Consider the following 16,449-nt stretch of genomic DNA (forward strand, 5'->3'; position numbering starts at 1 on the left):
CAGGTAATGTGCCCATTTCGCCTCTGATGAAGGGGGGTTTGATGTGGCACTGAGCCGTGCAGCACCTACCACTCGCGAGCTATTTAGTTTGCAGATATAACGGAGCATACGAATGGTAATGATGGTGTGGTCGTGCTTAGTTACTCTATTGTGCACGTGGTGCCTTAATTTGCGTGGCCTTGTTGAGTTGGCACAAAGGATGTGGCAATGCCAGAGCAAGCACGTAGATCGAAGTTTAGTCGGAGGTGGTATGATAGTACATTGGGTTTTTGTAGTAGCAAATGTATGCATATTTATATTATTTAATTTGTGATGATGAGAAAGGCATTATAAATGGGTGCACTTTCCTGCTCTGTCACATTCAAGGAATAGCTCATTCGGTCATGTCGCCGTTTCAGGGTAAGGTAGCCAGGCCACCTATTGCTCTGGCATTTCTCGCAGTGCATTGCCAGATGACCGATTGATAATTGGATGGACTCATTGATTAACGTATGGCGTTTCTCATCTGTTTTCTTTACGTCTTATTGATGATACAAACTTTATTTTTGGCATCCTCATTATTGATTTTCTCTGTGGCCAGTTTATGTATATTGGCAAGGGGCAAGACTTGGGGTTTAGAGGGCTGGCGCTTAGGGCGATAAGCGGCAACCTTTGGACACATTCTACAGGGGCAAGGTTTTGGGCCACGCGTTTCAATTGGCAGCGGGAGGTGGAGAACAATAGGCAATCGGAAACCATTGGGATGGAAAGCAAAGCGATTGTCAGAGAAGGCGTAGGTACTTTCAACTGTAGTCAAGTGGAAGGGGCCCCATGTTGGCAGTTATTGGCCTGGTGACACTGCACAATATTCTTGCATGGATGATTTACTGTGTACAGGGAAGAGTCTTCACAGGAAGCGTTGTGTCCTGTGCTGGGACCTACAATTTGGGAGTGTGCGGCATGCAATGCACCGATTTGTCTGCTGTGTACAATGCGGGCATGAGTCAGTGGGCAGTGGAGATTGATGGAGCGAGTTGTGTAATTACCCACTAGAGTGGACCTAGCATCGGTGCACATATTTTGTATGCTGAGTTATCTGACTTAGTAAATAGATATGTTTGTGCCAGGCCTAATGTTATCAAAGTATTCTTGTAGCTTCTTGACATCACTGTCCTGTCTCGCTGCTTTTGTAGTTGGCGAAATCCCTGCTAAATATAGGAAAAGGCAGGATAGAGTGGACTTGAAGCACAAACCAGGATGTCCTGTGTGACAGTCTGCCAGATTGCCGCAGCTAAACATTCATTAAAGAAAAATGTAGCTATTGTTTGAATGTGGGGTTTGTGGTCAGCAAGCTCTCACTTTTTGTGCTGTCCAACTGTTGGGAGGCGAGAGCGACCTCGTACTGGTCCTTTTGACTCATCAACTTTCCTCGTGCATCTGACCTTTCTACAACCACTCGTTCCATCAGAGGTTGGAGCAGCCTTGCTAGTGACAAAATGACTACTGCCCCGCAGAAGTACAAGGATGAGTAGTGTCTAGCCCGACTAGTCAGCCCTCTCACTTCTACAAAACAACAGTGATCCCAATCAAAAAGGTGCAACGGGCACAGGTAAGAAATACACCCCCTTTGCCGCATGGATTGTGCTGAATGAGGCCCAAAACTCTCAATATGGGTTTTACCTTACCCAAAAGTGCAACATGCAAACACGTTGTCATTAGCGAAGTGGAGCCACTGAAAAGTGAACCACTATGGTTGAAGGCACAGGTGCCGAGCCACTTTATCGGAACATTGGGGGCGCTTCATTGGCATAACTCACTGATCTCATACCAAGTCAACCTTTTTGTTAGTTTTGGCTAAAGTGCCACCTATAAGCTGAAACTATTGCATTCGAGTACAGCTAGTGAGAAATAGCACATGTTTATGTTTACTAAGTTTGTATAGCGCTTTAATCCAAAGAACTTTACAATAAAACAACTAGATGCAATAATGGAAGAAGCAAGTTAACAATCATGAGACAAACCAGTGTAGCAATATGTAGAACAGTTTCCTTGGATATTGGAGGTGAGGGAAAGGTGAGAGGAAGGGAGAGGGGGTAGAGAAGGGAAGGTGAACAAAATTCAATTATGTGATATAAGGTCAAGTGGATGTGAGAAAAAGGGAAGGGAAGGTATGGGGACAGGGGAGAAGGAGAGGAGAGAAGATGGGAGGTCAAGGGGGGGAGTGAAGAAGGGCTTTCAAGGAGGTGCAGAAGGAGGTGTATGTGGGGGTGAAACGGATAGAGAGTAGTAAGGAGTTCCAGTGTAGGTGGGCCAGGAGGTGAAAGGAAAGGAAGCATGAAGAGGCACATGGTGGCGGGGGTACAGTAAGTAAAAAGAGGTCAGCGGAGCGGAGAGCACGAGTGGGAGTGTAGAAGGAGAGGAGAGAAGAGAAGAGAGATAGGGGAGAGCAAGGTCATGGAGAGATTTGAAGACCAAACAGAGGAATTGAAATTTAAGTTGGGAGGGGAAGGGAAGCCAGTCAAGTTGAGAGAGTGAGGAGGATTTAGAGTTGCGAGAGCCAAGGAGGCAGAGAGTATGGATGGAGTAGTGGTAGATGGATTTGAAGGGGGTCAGATGAGAGGCAGGGAGTCCAAAGAGGAGAGAAGAACAGTAGAAGAGACGGGAGAAGATGAGGGAGGAGATTAAAAGTTTAGAAGCATGGAAGGTGAGGGAGGATCGGATCTTGCGGATGTTGTAGAGATGGTGATGACAGGAACGAGAGGTGAGAGAAATGTGGTGGGAGAAGGAAAGGGAGGACTCGAAGTGGATACCAAGATTGCGAGATTACATATGAGGCGGGACACAAAGCTTGTAATTGTTGTTTGGTTATTTACCAACCCATTGACTGCCCATGGGTGTGCTAATCCCTATGGCCATTTCTACCCGCTTTCTGCTATTCTCCACCCAAAATACATCCTCCTAGGATGTATTTGAGCTTGCTTTATCAAGCCTTACCATCAAACGGTGTGCCTAAAGTGGCTGCCAGTGTTTTCTCAAAGCAGTCTTCTGACAGTCAATGACTTTATTGGAACTGTAAAAGTGCTACTGGTGAAATAAAAAGTACTATGCCTGTCCTTCACTGAAGTCCAATTAAAAACAAGCATTGGCAAAGCCAACAGTTTGAGCTTATGCATCAATATTAGGCATTCACCAGGCTGTGCTATTATATGCCCAGGTACTCTCACCACTTTGCAGCTGCTACCATCAATGGACATTTACGGAAGTGCCTGGCAAATGCCTTTCCCATGCCTACACAACAGCCAAACCTGATGGCATTGCCAATGATCGTTAAAGAATGTCTTTTATCTGTGTGCACTTCCCAGCACAGGAATACAGTGGAATGGATTAGGGATGAATGTTGTATGGGCACCTTTAATACCAGAAGAATTCGTTTTTCTCATCTGCAAAGTGTGTAATGTCCAGGTCCCTCTATCATTGAAGATCTACCTTGAGAGATCATGAACTTATTTAAAAACAGACTTTTTAATCCATATATCTTTAAAACATGCTTTAAATGCACTACTTTCGACTAATTGTATTCAACATTTTCTTGGAGGATACTCCCAATACCCTCATAGAACGGTTGGGCTCACACGCTGTGATCGCTCGTTAAGTGGAAAATGAGGCCACTTTTCGTTCCCAGACCGAACCTGGTTTTCAATCGTAACCAGCACTTGCGGCCTTGCCACCAGCTCCCGCTCCTCTTCTTTCGACCCCTCTTAGCTCTCACTTCCCTGTGTAAAAGCTTGAACACGTCTACAAACTCTCCAGCACAAATGTTTTGCTTTGTAGCCACCATCAAATGTGTGCCCAACGGCTTCATAATACCCATGTAGGGTAACTTCTTTGACTTCTTTGCGCTCTCCCCCACACCCTCGGCATGCACTTCTGCCATCCCCTGCACCATAGGATCCAGTACCTTATCCGTCTGTACTTCCACCAAGGCTACACCTCTCCCTTCCGCCCTCACCAAGGCCCCGGCTGCCACGCCCTCACCCTTCCCCCCTGGCCCCTGTGCCCCATCCCCCCTTTTGTGTCCCCCACCCAGCCCCCAACCTAACCCATGCAGCAGAACATTCCCAGCACTGCCCAACTCTTGTCGCCCTGTCTTCACCACCCAGCCGCGTCATCCTGGCCCCTGCGTCATCCCACTCCTCATTTCCTTCCTCAATAGGCTCCTACTGCAGGGACAAAAAACATCAGCATTGTCTTACTTGCATCTTCCCCACACTGCCCCCTCACCCCCAACCTCCCCCCAAGCCTGCCACCCTGTCATCCCCTTTCTCCTTCAACCCACTCCCCTGACCCCTCTCTTCCCTTAACAACCAGTACTCCTCCCCCTTCCTCCACAGCCATATACCAGTCATGTTCCGTAAACCTGCTCGGCCTGGGCAGATCCTCCTCGGTCAGCACAGGGCTTCCACTCCGATGCTCCTGTGTCGTCTTCTCGGAGTACCTATGCAAACCACTTCCTGCTCCTCTCCTCTTCTCGGGCGAGGCGTTCCACCCTCTGCTCAGTGCTCTGCCGTGCTATATGCCATACTGAACCCTTTAGGCTGCCCACCCCCTCTCACCAAAGTTCTCTCCTTCCTCTTTCCTCTGAAAGTGAGGAGGTCATCCCGTACCTTCCCCTGTCACTGCCATCCACCAAGGAGAGGGCCCCCCCCTGCACTCTTCTACAGGCATTGCCTACCTTGCCCCCTCTTTACCGATGTTCCAACCCCATCCGCCCCTTCTACCGTTCCCACTTCTGCACCCCATGCCCTCACCTGCCCCTTCGCTCACACCCCCATCAATCACCACCCTGAGCCCCATGAAGGGACTTAAACCCCTTTCCTTTTGCTTCCCCACTCCTTACTGCCCTTCTCAGTATGTCCACCCTACTCCTCCTGGCCCCCTTTTCCCTACCTTCCCCTCCCCCTGCTGACAAGCTGCAAGCCACCACTGCTGCTGATGGCCCCCATCCGTACCCGGTCTGCGCTGGATTTGTGTTCCCTGATTGACTGGAGCGGGTCTCCTCAGGCCTGGGAACCAGCTCTATTCTCAGGGCTCTGTGTACATTCTCAAGGTGATGAGAAAGGCTCTGTGTCCCCATTGTTGCCACCAGTATATCCATCTAGCCTGAGAGAGTGCCTGCAGGTTGCAACATTGTTTGACAACACATGTATTAGTTCTTGTCTTCTTCGCTGGGAACTGCTACTCTTCCGACCGCAGGTAAATGGCATTTACTCGGCTTGTCCGCACCACGTGGGATAGGGCCACAAAACGGAGCTTTTTGTCCCCCGCCTCCTTCCCACACCCCTTCTGGGGCGAGCGACCAAGAAAGGGCCGGTAAGGCACGGGTAAACCATTCACCATATTAAGTGTGGGGGGTGGGTGCATAGGCACCATCCACTACAGGCACAGGTCCATATCAATCTCCCCCCACACTGCCTGTTTGTCTTCCCCAATCTTGCCCTGAACTCCTCTTCGTACCTCAACCAAGCAAAACCTCAGTAACGTGAAGAAGCTACCTAATCACATCCATGTGCTTAAACAACGCTACACACCTCCCAGGGTACGTCTCACAGAAGACGCTAGCGTATATTAAAAAGGCAGACGTCCAGTTTTCAACAATACTGGACTGGCCCACCGGGACACCGGAACTTTCTCCGGTAGGCCTCGAGGCAAAGGGCCTCTTTTTCTGCTTGGGGGAAGGATACATAATGGCAACGAACATCATCCATGATCTAGGCCAGCCTGGGTGCTTCGCTCTTCCCAGACTACTGCATTTCCAGCCGTGGCTCACATCTGCACATTTGTGAGGGTTACTGCCTGGGGCCAGGCATGAAACAAACCGCACGTGCCCTAGTGTCGTGTGACTGAGTGCTTGCATGCGCACGTGCGGAGGTGCAGCGCAGTCTGCTCGTGCTGACCTTCTTCAGAAGTCGAGGCGAGTTTAGCTGGCGTCTGCATCCAGATTCCGTTACATTCCAAATCGACCAAACTCAAAAAGGTGTGTGCATGTGCTGCTAGGGCCTCATCTTGTCAAGTCACCAGCAAGACACCAGTGCATGACTTTGCTGGCGTCACTCTGGGAAGCAATGGGGCAGGAACGTCGATAGATCAGTTTCTCGCTCCTACATTAGGTCTAAACCCTGGAGGGAGATCGGACTGGCTAATCTTGCTGAGTGCCTAAAATGGTGCTTTCGGTGCGTGCCTGTTGGCGAAGGGGGGGGTTCACTCTCCGGTCCCTTCGGGAGGGAGTTTATTGCAGAGGTAAACTGCCTTCTGATATCAGTGCCCCCCACAACCCTGCGTGGGCGACACTTAATCCAAAGAGGGCGCGTTCCGCATTGGTTTATAACTCTGAGATCGTGCCAGGAGGGTCGGGACTAGGTTTGGGCTGCCCAGGGCTCGGCTAATGCCTGCAGTGGAGTGTTTGGGTGAATGCAGCTATTTGCCCTTCGAGCACTGCTGAATATTTGGTAGCAGGTAATGTGCCCATTTCGCCTCTGATGAAGGGGGGTTTGATGTGGCACTGAGCCGTGCAGCACCTACCACTCGCGAGCTATTTAGTTTGCAGATATAACGGAGCATACGAATGGTAATGATGGTGTGGTCGTGCTTAGTTACTCTATTGTGCACGTGGTGCCTTAATTTGCGTGGCCTTGTTGAGTTGGCACAAAGGATGTGGCAATGCCAGAGCAAGCACGTAGATCGAAGTTTAGTCGGAGGTGGTATGATAGTACATTGGGTTTTTGTAGTAGCAAATGTATGCATATTTATATTATTTAATTTGTGATGATGAGAAAGGCATTATAAATGGGTGCACTTTCCTGCTCTGTCACATTCAAGGAATAGCTCATTCGGTCATGTCGCCGTTTCAGGGTAAGGTAGCCAGGCCACCTATTGCTCTGGCATTTCTCGCAGTGCATTGCCAGATGACCGATTGATAATTGGATGGACTCATTGATTAACGTATGGCGTTTCTCATCTGTTTTCTTTACGTCTTATTGATGATACAAACTTTATTTTTGGCATCCTCATTATTGATTTTCTCTGTGGCCAGTTTATGTATATTGGCAAGGGGCAAGACTTGGGGTTTAGAGGGCTGGCGCTTAGGGCGATAAGCGGCAACCTTTGGACACATTCTACAGGGGCAAGGTTTTGGGCCACGCGTTTCAATTGGCAGCGGGAGGTGGAGAACAATAGGCAATCGGAAACCATTGGGATGGAAAGCAAAGCGATTGTCAGAGAAGGCGTAGGTACTTTCAACTGTAGTCAAGTGGAAGGGGCCCCATGTTGGCAGTTATTGGCCTGGTGACACTGCACAATATTCTTGCATGGATGATTTACTGTGTACAGGGAAGAGTCTTCACAGGAAGCGTTGTGTCCTGTGCTGGGACCTACAATTTGGGAGTGTGCGGCATGCAATGCACCGATTTGTCTGCTGTGTACAATGCGGGCATGAGTCAGTGGGCAGTGGAGATTGATGGAGCGAGTTGTGTAATTACCCACTAGAGTGGACCTAGCATCGGTGCACATATTTTGTATGCTGAGTTATCTGACTTAGTAAATAGATATGTTTGTGCCAGGCCTAATGTTATCAAAGTATTCTTGTAGCTTCTTGACATCACTGTCCTGTCTCGCTGCTTTTGTAGTTGGCGAAATCCCTGCTAAATATAGGAAAAGGCAGGATAGAGTGGACTTGAAGCACAAACCAGGATGTCCTGTGTGACAGTCTGCCAGATTGCCGCAGCTAAACATTCATTAAAGAAAAATGTAGCTATTGTTTGAATGTGGGGTTTGTGGTCAGCAAGCTCTCACTTTTTGTGCTGTCCAACTGTTGGGAGGCGAGAGCGACCTCGTACTGGTCCTTTTGACTCATCAACTTTCCTCGTGCATCTGACCTTTCTACAACCACTCGTTCCATCAGAGGTTGGAGCAGCCTTGCTAGTGACAAAATGACTACTGCCCCGCAGAAGTACAAGGATGAGTAGTGTCTAGCCCGACTAGTCAGCCCTCTCACTTCTACAAAACAACAGTGATCCCAATCAAAAAGGTGCAACGGGCACAGGTAAGAAATACACCCCCTTTGCCGCATGGATTGTGCTGAATGAGGCCCAAAACTCTCAATATGGGTTTTACCTTACCCAAAAGTGCAACATGCAAACACGTTGTCATTAGCGAAGTGGAGCCACTGAAAAGTGAACCACTATGGTTGAAGGCACAGGTGCCGAGCCACTTTATCGGAACATTGGGGGCGCTTCATTGGCATAACTCACTGATCTCATACCAAGTCAACCTTTTTGTTAGTTTTGCTAAAGTGCCACCTATAAGCTGAAACTATTGCATTCGAGTACAGCTAGTGAGAAATAGCACATGTTTATGTTTACTAAGTTTGTATAGCGCTTTAATCCAAAGAACTTTACAATAAAACAACTAGATGCAATAATGGAAGAAGCAAGTTAACAATCATGAGACAAACCAGTGTAGCAATATGTAGAACAGTTTCCTTGGATATTGGAGGTGAGGGAAAGGTGAGAGGAAGGGAGAGGGGGTAGAGAAGGGAAGGTGAACAAAATTCAATTATGTGATATAAGGTCAAGTGGATGTGAGAAAAAGGGAAGGGAAGGTATGGGGACAGGGGAGAAGGAGAGGAGAGAAGATGGGAGGTCAAGGGGGGGAGTGAAGAAGGGCTTTCAAGGAGGTGCAGAAGGAGGTGTATGTGGGGGTGAAACGGATAGAGAGTAGTAAGGAGTTCCAGTGTAGGTGGGCCAGGAGGTGAAAGGAAAGGAAGCATGAAGAGGCACATGGTGGCGGGGGTACAGTAAGTAAAAAGAGGTCAGCGGAGCGGAGAGCACGAGTGGGAGTGTAGAAGGAGAGGAGAGAAGAGAAGAGAGATAGGGGAGAGCAAGGTCATGGAGAGATTTGAAGACCAAACAGAGGAATTGAAATTTAAGTTGGGAGGGGAAGGGAAGCCAGTCAAGTTGAGAGAGTGAGGAGGATTTAGAGTTGCGAGAGCCAAGGAGGCAGAGAGTATGGATGGAGTAGTGGTAGATGGATTTGAAGGGGGTCAGATGAGAGGCAGGGAGTCCAAAGAGGAGAGAAGAACAGTAGAAGAGACGGGAGAAGATGAGGGAGGAGATTAAAAGTTTAGAAGCATGGAAGGTGAGGGAGGATCGGATCTTGCGGATGTTGTAGAGATGGTGATGACAGGAACGAGAGGTGAGAGAAATGTGGTGGGAGAAGGAAAGGGAGGACTCGAAGTGGATACCAAGATTGCGAGATTACATATGAGGCGGGACACAAAGCTTGTAATTGTTGTTTGGTTATTTACCAACCCATTGACTGCCCATGGGTGTGCTAATCCCTATGGCCATTTCTACCCGCTTTCTGCTATTCTCCACCCAAAATACATCCTCCTAGGATGTATTTGAGCTTGCTTTATCAAGCCTTACCATCAAACGGTGTGCCTAAAGTGGCTGCCAGTGTTTTCTCAAAGCAGTCTTCTGACAGTCAATGACTTTATTGGAACTGTAAAAGTGCTACTGGTGAAATAAAAAGTACTATGCCTGTCCTTCACTGAAGTCCAATTAAAAACAAGCATTGGCAAAGCCAACAGTTTGAGCTTATGCATCAATATTAGGCATTCACCAGGCTGTGCTATTATATGCCCAGGTACTCTCACCACTTTGCAGCTGCTACCATCAATGGACATTTACGGAAGTGCCTGGCAAATGCCTTTCCCATGCCTACACAACAGCCAAACCTGATGGCATTGCCAATGATCGTTAAAGAATGTCTTTTATCTGTGTGCACTTCCCAGCACAGGAATACAGTGGAATGGATTAGGGATGAATGTTGTATGGGCACCTTTAATACCAGAAGAATTCGTTTTTCTCATCTGCAAAGTGTGTAATGTCCAGGTCCCTCTATCATTGAAGATCTACCTTGAGAGATCATGAACTTATTTAAAAACAGACTTTTTAATCCATATATCTTTAAAACATGCTTTAAATGCACTACTTTCGACTAATTGTATTCAACATTTTCTTGGAGGATACTCCCAATACCCTCATAGAACGGTTGGGCTCACACGCTGTGATCGCTCGTTAAGTGGAAAATGAGGCCACTTTTCGTTCCCAGACCGAACCTGGTTTTCAATCGTAACCAGCACTTGCGGCCTTGCCACCAGCTCCCGCTCCTCTTCTTTCGACCCCTCTTAGCTCTCACTTCCCTGTGTAAAAGCTTGAACACGTCTACAAACTCTCCAGCACAAATGTTTTGCTTTGTAGCCACCATCAAATGTGTGCCCAACGGCTTCATAATACCCATGTAGGGTAACTTCTTTGACTTCTTTGCGCTCTCCCCCACACCCTCGGCATGCACTTCTGCCATCCCCTGCACCATAGGATCCAGTACCTTATCCGTCTGTACTTCCACCAAGGCTACACCTCTCCCTTCCGCCCTCACCAAGGCCCCGGCTGCCACGCCCTCACCCTTCCCCCCTGGCCCCTGTGCCCCATCCCCCCTTTTGTGTCCCCCACCCAGCCCCCAACCTAACCCATGCAGCAGAACATTCCCAGCACTGCCCAACTCTTGTCGCCCTGTCTTCACCACCCAGCCGCGTCATCCTGGCCCCTGCGTCATCCCACTCCTCATTTCCTTCCTCAATAGGCTCCTACTGCAGGGACAAAAAACATCAGCATTGTCTTACTCGCATCTTCCCCACACTGCCCCCTCACCCCCAACCTCCCCCCAAGCCTGCCACCCTGTCATCCCCTTTCTCCTTCAACCCACTCCCCTGACCCCTCTCTTCCCTTAACAACCAGTACTCCTCCCCCTTCCTCCACAGCCATATACCAGTCATGTTCCGTAAACCTGCTCGGCCTGGGCAGATCCTCCTCGGTCAGCACAGGGCTTCCACTCCGATGCTCCTGTGTCGTCTTCTCGGAGTACCTATGCAAACCACTTCCTGCTCCTCTCCTCTTCTCGGGCGAGGCGTTCCACCCTCTGCTCAGTGCTCTGCCGTGCTATATGCCATACTGAACCCTTTAGGCTGCCCACCCCCTCTCACCAAAGTTCTCTCCTTCCTCTTTCCTCTGAAAGTGAGGAGGTCATCCCGTACCTTCCCCTGTCACTGCCATCCACCAAGGAGAGGGCCCCCCCCTGCACTCTTCTACAGGCATTGCCTACCTTGCCCCCTCTTTACCGATGTTCCAACCCCATCCGCCCCTTCTACCGTTCCCACTTCTGCACCCCATGCCCTCACCTGCCCCTTCGCTCACACCCCCATCAATCACCACCCTGAGCCCCATGAAGGGACTTAAACCCCTTTCCTTTTGCTTCCCCACTCCTTACTGCCCTTCTCAGTATGTCCACCCTACTCCTCCTGGCCCCCTTTTCCCTACCTTCCCCTCCCCCTGCTGACAAGCTGCAAGCCACCACTGCTGCTGATGGCCCCCATCCGTACCCGGTCTGCGCTGGATTTGTGTTCCCTGATTGACTGGAGCGGGTCTCCTCAGGCCTGGGAACCAGCTCTATTCTCAGGGCTCTGTGTACATTCTCAAGGTGATGAGAAAGGCTCTGTGTCCCCATTGTTGCCACCAGTATATCCATCTAGCCTGAGAGAGTGCCTGCAGGTTGCAACATTGTTTGACAACACATGTATTAGTTCTTGTCTTCTTCGCTGGGAACTGCTACTCTTCCGACCGCAGGTAAATGGCATTTACTCGGCTTGTCCGCACCACGTGGGATAGGGCCACAAAACGGAGCTTTTTAGTAGTCTGCAAATAGTGAGGATTTATTCTGCTATTTTGCAGGTGGTTCCCTGTCCCTGGAGCTAGGAATGTTCTGTTCGCCTCTGACCTTGGTTGCGAGCACCAGTTCTGAGCAGCGTGCTGTAAAATCTGTTTTCCTTCGTCCCTTAGTATGAGGCCTGTGGCTTCATGTAACTCTACTATAGTTATGCTATGATTTCTAAATGTCTTTATTGTATTATTTTCCTATGGGTTAGTGGTACTTGGCTCTTCCAGGTTCTTTATATGACACTGTAGTTCCATATCGTGAGGTGCAATAAGGGCTGCAAGCTTGCTCTGAATCTCTTGTTTTCTTGCAGTTCTGCGTTTTGCTAATGAAAAGGAAAGGCTTCTGACAGTATGTATATGTATCTGTCTTTTATCTACAGAACTGTGTAAGCATGTTTTTCGTGTGTGCACGTGTGTCTCTGTGTAACTTTGTGCATGGATGCGAGTTTGGTTTGTTTCTAACGTTACTATGTCGTGGTGGCTCTAATGATGTCAGCACAGCTGGATATTTATCATTAGTCAACCAGGTCCAGTGTTGAGGCACCTGTATCCATGAAGACGTCAGCTAGATAAGGTTTAAATGGTTGTCTAAGAGAATATCTGTTTGCATATGTAAAAGTCACTGGACCTCCTGGCGGCTGGCCAAACAGTGACTGGCATCTTGCATTTCCTGGCTGTTCGGGCTGTCATTCTTTTAGGGGTCAAGAGGGGCATTCCAGGGACCCTCTCTTCAATTTCCTGCTTACTCTCAGGTATATACTCCTGGTATATATGTGCCCAACCTCCGTCTCCTTCTTTCGCTATTATTATACTTTTTTTTATATTCACCCCCACCAAACCACGGGTCCTAACATAGGGTGCCGCTGTCTGCGAAGCGCAACAGGACTCCCCCCCCACTAAATAACCACCACAAATCAATATGCGCCGCACTACCCCAGCACCACGCAGCAGGGAAGGAATGGGAGCAGCGACTAGACGTGAGCAAAAGAGGCCCAATTGCCATTGAAAGATGCAGGGGTAGTGGGGGAATTGGCCAGGATTTCCCTGGATTTGAAAATCGGCAAAATTGTTTCACCCGAGCCACCTCACACTGCACCCACATTGGTTAGCGTTCCCCACCTTCAGAGCTGAACTTCCTAACTCAGAAAAGCTCTGCTTCAGTTTGTCTTTATTTTGAATTTAGGCGCATTACGGTGCAATTGACTTGAGATGCAGCAGCGAGTGGCTGATTGTGACCACTATTGTCCTTTAAGAGCTGTGAATGGTGGCTAATTAGAAAGGGGATGGGTGCATAAAGTTGCATGCTGTGTGAAATAATGACTACACGCAGATTATGATTACATCTGTGCCCATTTTAAGTGACCTTTACAAAACAGAGTTTTATTTTTAACTGCATTTTTTCCACCTTTAGAACTGCGTTTTATCCACCTTTTATTAAATACTATCATCCTATTGCCATGCCTCCACCCCTACCCTCCAGGACTACTGGGTGTGATGAAAATAATTTGAGCACAACTCTATTTGCATATGTATTTTTACACTGCACTGATATGACTTTTTACCTAGATTTCTTGTGGAGGGCAAGTGTTTTCTCTCTTGCAGTTGTCCTTTTCTGACTCAGACCACTATTCCTTTGTTTGTCAGAAACATTCACCTACTCGGTCACATATGTCAACTGTGTTTTGTATAGCAAGCAGCAAAGTCATGACTTATCTGTTTTTTGGGGAATACCTTAAGCAGAGGCCAAGTTGGCCAGGGCTAGCCGAAGCTCAGCCCTCGAGTTAAGGGCTTGCTGACCTGATTTCCTCATGCTAAAATGCAAGGTAAATGTGGTAAGAACACTGCTCATCCGCAGTAGATGTCCTCATAACTCATATTTAGAATTTGTTTGCGGCACGGTGGCCACAAGGGTTTAGCCGGACGCAAATAAGAGCTTTGTGTGAAGGCCGACTTGCCACCACTCACACTAGTGCAGCTGTCAGGACGCCATCCTCCCTTCCATATTTTCCTACAAAAAGTATGTATGGCTTACATTTCTCTTCATTGATGAGCTCAGATATCCATTTGACTCTGCACAGGAACAATTTTGGCCAGAACACTGGTTTCTCTGTGATCTTCACTGCAGGGTTATGTCAAGGCACCGCCTCATCTCCAACAAATACATTGTGACTAACAATTTTTACCATTTCCCGCCAGCAGCTTTTGCAAAGTGCAATAGTTTTCACAGCAGTCGGCATTGGTTCAGATGTGGTACAACCATGTTTGCCTCAGCTTTCACTCAGACATCTTTATTAATAACCAGTAGCTTGCCTTCATATTGTGCCAAGCGGTAGTTTGAAAATTGCGAGACAGCCATAAAACCAAATTTCTGTGGCAGTTGCAACTTTCACAATGTTAGTATTGGTGGATTCTTGTCACATAGAAAATATTGGATTTCATTGAAGACCTGCCTCTCAACTTTCATCGACATCATAGAGATAATATATTTGATCCTTGGAGCTGTGGTTATCTTAATGGAGTTTACTTTGGCCCATAATGTCAATTTCAGTGCGCAGCAACTGTTTAGTTTGATCTCAGTTTCTCAAGTGTATCTTCCTTGTTGTATTTCATTGTTCTTTTGGTCTGTGCTGTTATCAAGATGACTAAATATCTCATGATCTTCTGGCACCAGTGGAACACTTGTGTTGACAGCTCATTTTGGGAGCATGCAGAGGAAACTGACATGGCTTCTGTCCATTTCCAATTTAGGTAATAGCCGGACTCAAAGATTACCCAGGCTATTAGCACCAGTAGTCTTGATTCTATTAAAGACACGGAGGCGAGCATTATCCCGCCCTTATACGCAGGGTAGGATAGCAAAATGATTTGCTGTTGATATATTTTCCTCTGTGACATGTATGTGCATATGTTGTCGTTCGGCTGCGTATTTCCACCCTAATAATGTGTTTTGCTTTGGGTCCTAGGAGACAAGACCAAGAGTAGCTGAGTGGGACAGTGGCACATGACTGGAGAAGTCAGAGCAGAGGAGTCAGCCATGGGTCGGAATATGGTCTTAAGCGGCTGCAGTTCCATGTTGAGGATTTTGAGAGAGTTCACGGTTAATTACAGTTTCATCAAGTCATCAAAGAAAGAGGAAGGAGTTCAGCCAGGATTTTAAGCAAAGACTGTTCTGGTCCAAGATTGGTTGTTGGACCGAGGTGAAAGCTACAGGAGCACTGGGGACCTGTGGGGATTGGTAGTCCCAGAAGCTGGACGTTTTGAGGACTATTTTTCTGTTTACTGTTTTACTGTAAAAAATATATATATGTTTTGCTAAACAGATGAATTTAAGTTTTGAAGAAGCTGCTATGAGAAGTGGCATTAAACAGTTTTAAGCATAATGCTTGCCTCCGGTCTTGACATAGAATTATGCCCATCAGACATGTTATTAATCTCTGTAGGTTTCAATATATCAATAACACCCGATCTGGCAGGCAGGATCGGGTGATAACGAGCTGGGGCTCAGGATACAGCACAAGGGCCTTAATGATGGGCCACGGTTGTTGCCATCCACTTCGGCCCACCCGATCAGGTGTTATTGCTATTAGCTCCCCAGGTTTTAATCTGAGAACCCAGAGTGCTGACAGCAATGTGTTTTGTGTGAATGAATGGGACGCCTCCTTTCGGTTCCACATCAGCCCAGGATGGAGGTTGGAGGTTGGGGCGGCAGCGGGCGTCAAAATAATAAGGTGAGTGGGATAGGGAGTGGGGCGACGAGACGGAACAGTAATTGGAGGGAAGGTGAGGGTGGGGGGTAGATGGCAGGGTCAGGAGTCATCAGGCTCCTTGGAACACAGACTTGGATCACAGGATTTAGGCCGCAATCCGAGCAACATGATTGGCTGGTTCCCCCGCCACGGGTGCTAATAAACAGTAGCAAATCATCTGCGTACAGCCATAATTTCTGTATTGCTCCATACATAGAAGCTCACCCCCTTGATCCGCTTGTCAATATTGTTCTAAACATCCAGGGGTTCCATCACGAGGAAGAATAAGACTGGTGAAAGAGCTTGTCTCATGCCACTTTGCAGCTTGAATTATATGGAACATTATGCATTTGTTAAAACAGATTTCCTAGAGTAATTGCGCCCACCTCCGGGATCAATACCTGGAACATATTTCTTCTGTTATCCTAAATAGAAATTGACAGTTTATCTGACCATAGGCTTTCTCTGCATCAAACAAGATTGCTGTAGTAGGGGTTATCCTTACCCTGCCCATTGGCAAGCACATCATGTGCTTCTGCATGTCGTTTGCTCCATGCCTTCCTTTTACAAAACCACATTCATTTGTATTGATAAGCTTCATCAGGAGGTCCTCCGTCATTCCTGCAAATGCCTTAACCAGGAGTTTATTGTCTGCATGGAGTAGACTTATTGGTCTGCAACTGCCAAGGTTGGTGGGCTCCCTTCCAGGCTTTAGAAGTTGCAATATCTCTGTATGTATCTTGCTTTTCGGTAGTTGAGCCTCTTCAACAGCTTCCATGCACACTTCTATTATAACTCGAAGGACTTCTTCGGGTATCCATTTGTAGAATTTTAGGAAGACTTCCTCTGGTCTAGCGTACTTTGCAGAATGTAAACTGTTGCAGGCCTTAATC

The 16,449-nt window shown here is 47.8% G+C and overlaps 1 long non-coding RNA gene across 1 annotated transcript in view; it reads left to right on the forward strand.

Moving 5' to 3' along the window:
* Positions 1 to 15,147, forward strand: part of LOC138492463 (uncharacterized) — a 163,951-nt gene extending 148,804 nt beyond the window's left edge. The window contains exon 3 of the long non-coding RNA XR_011276210.1: positions 14,774 to 15,147. This is a non-coding gene — a long non-coding RNA (uncharacterized lncRNA). The remainder of the gene's footprint in view (positions 1 to 14,773) is intronic.
* Positions 15,148 to 16,449: the final 1,302 nt, after the last annotated feature.

Source organism: Ambystoma mexicanum, chromosome 10 (genome assembly GCF_040938575.1).
Source record: "Ambystoma mexicanum isolate Mex_15411 chromosome 10, UKY_AmexF1_1, whole genome shotgun sequence".
Lineage (NCBI taxonomy): Eukaryota > Metazoa > Chordata > Amphibia > Caudata > Ambystomatidae > Ambystoma > Ambystoma mexicanum.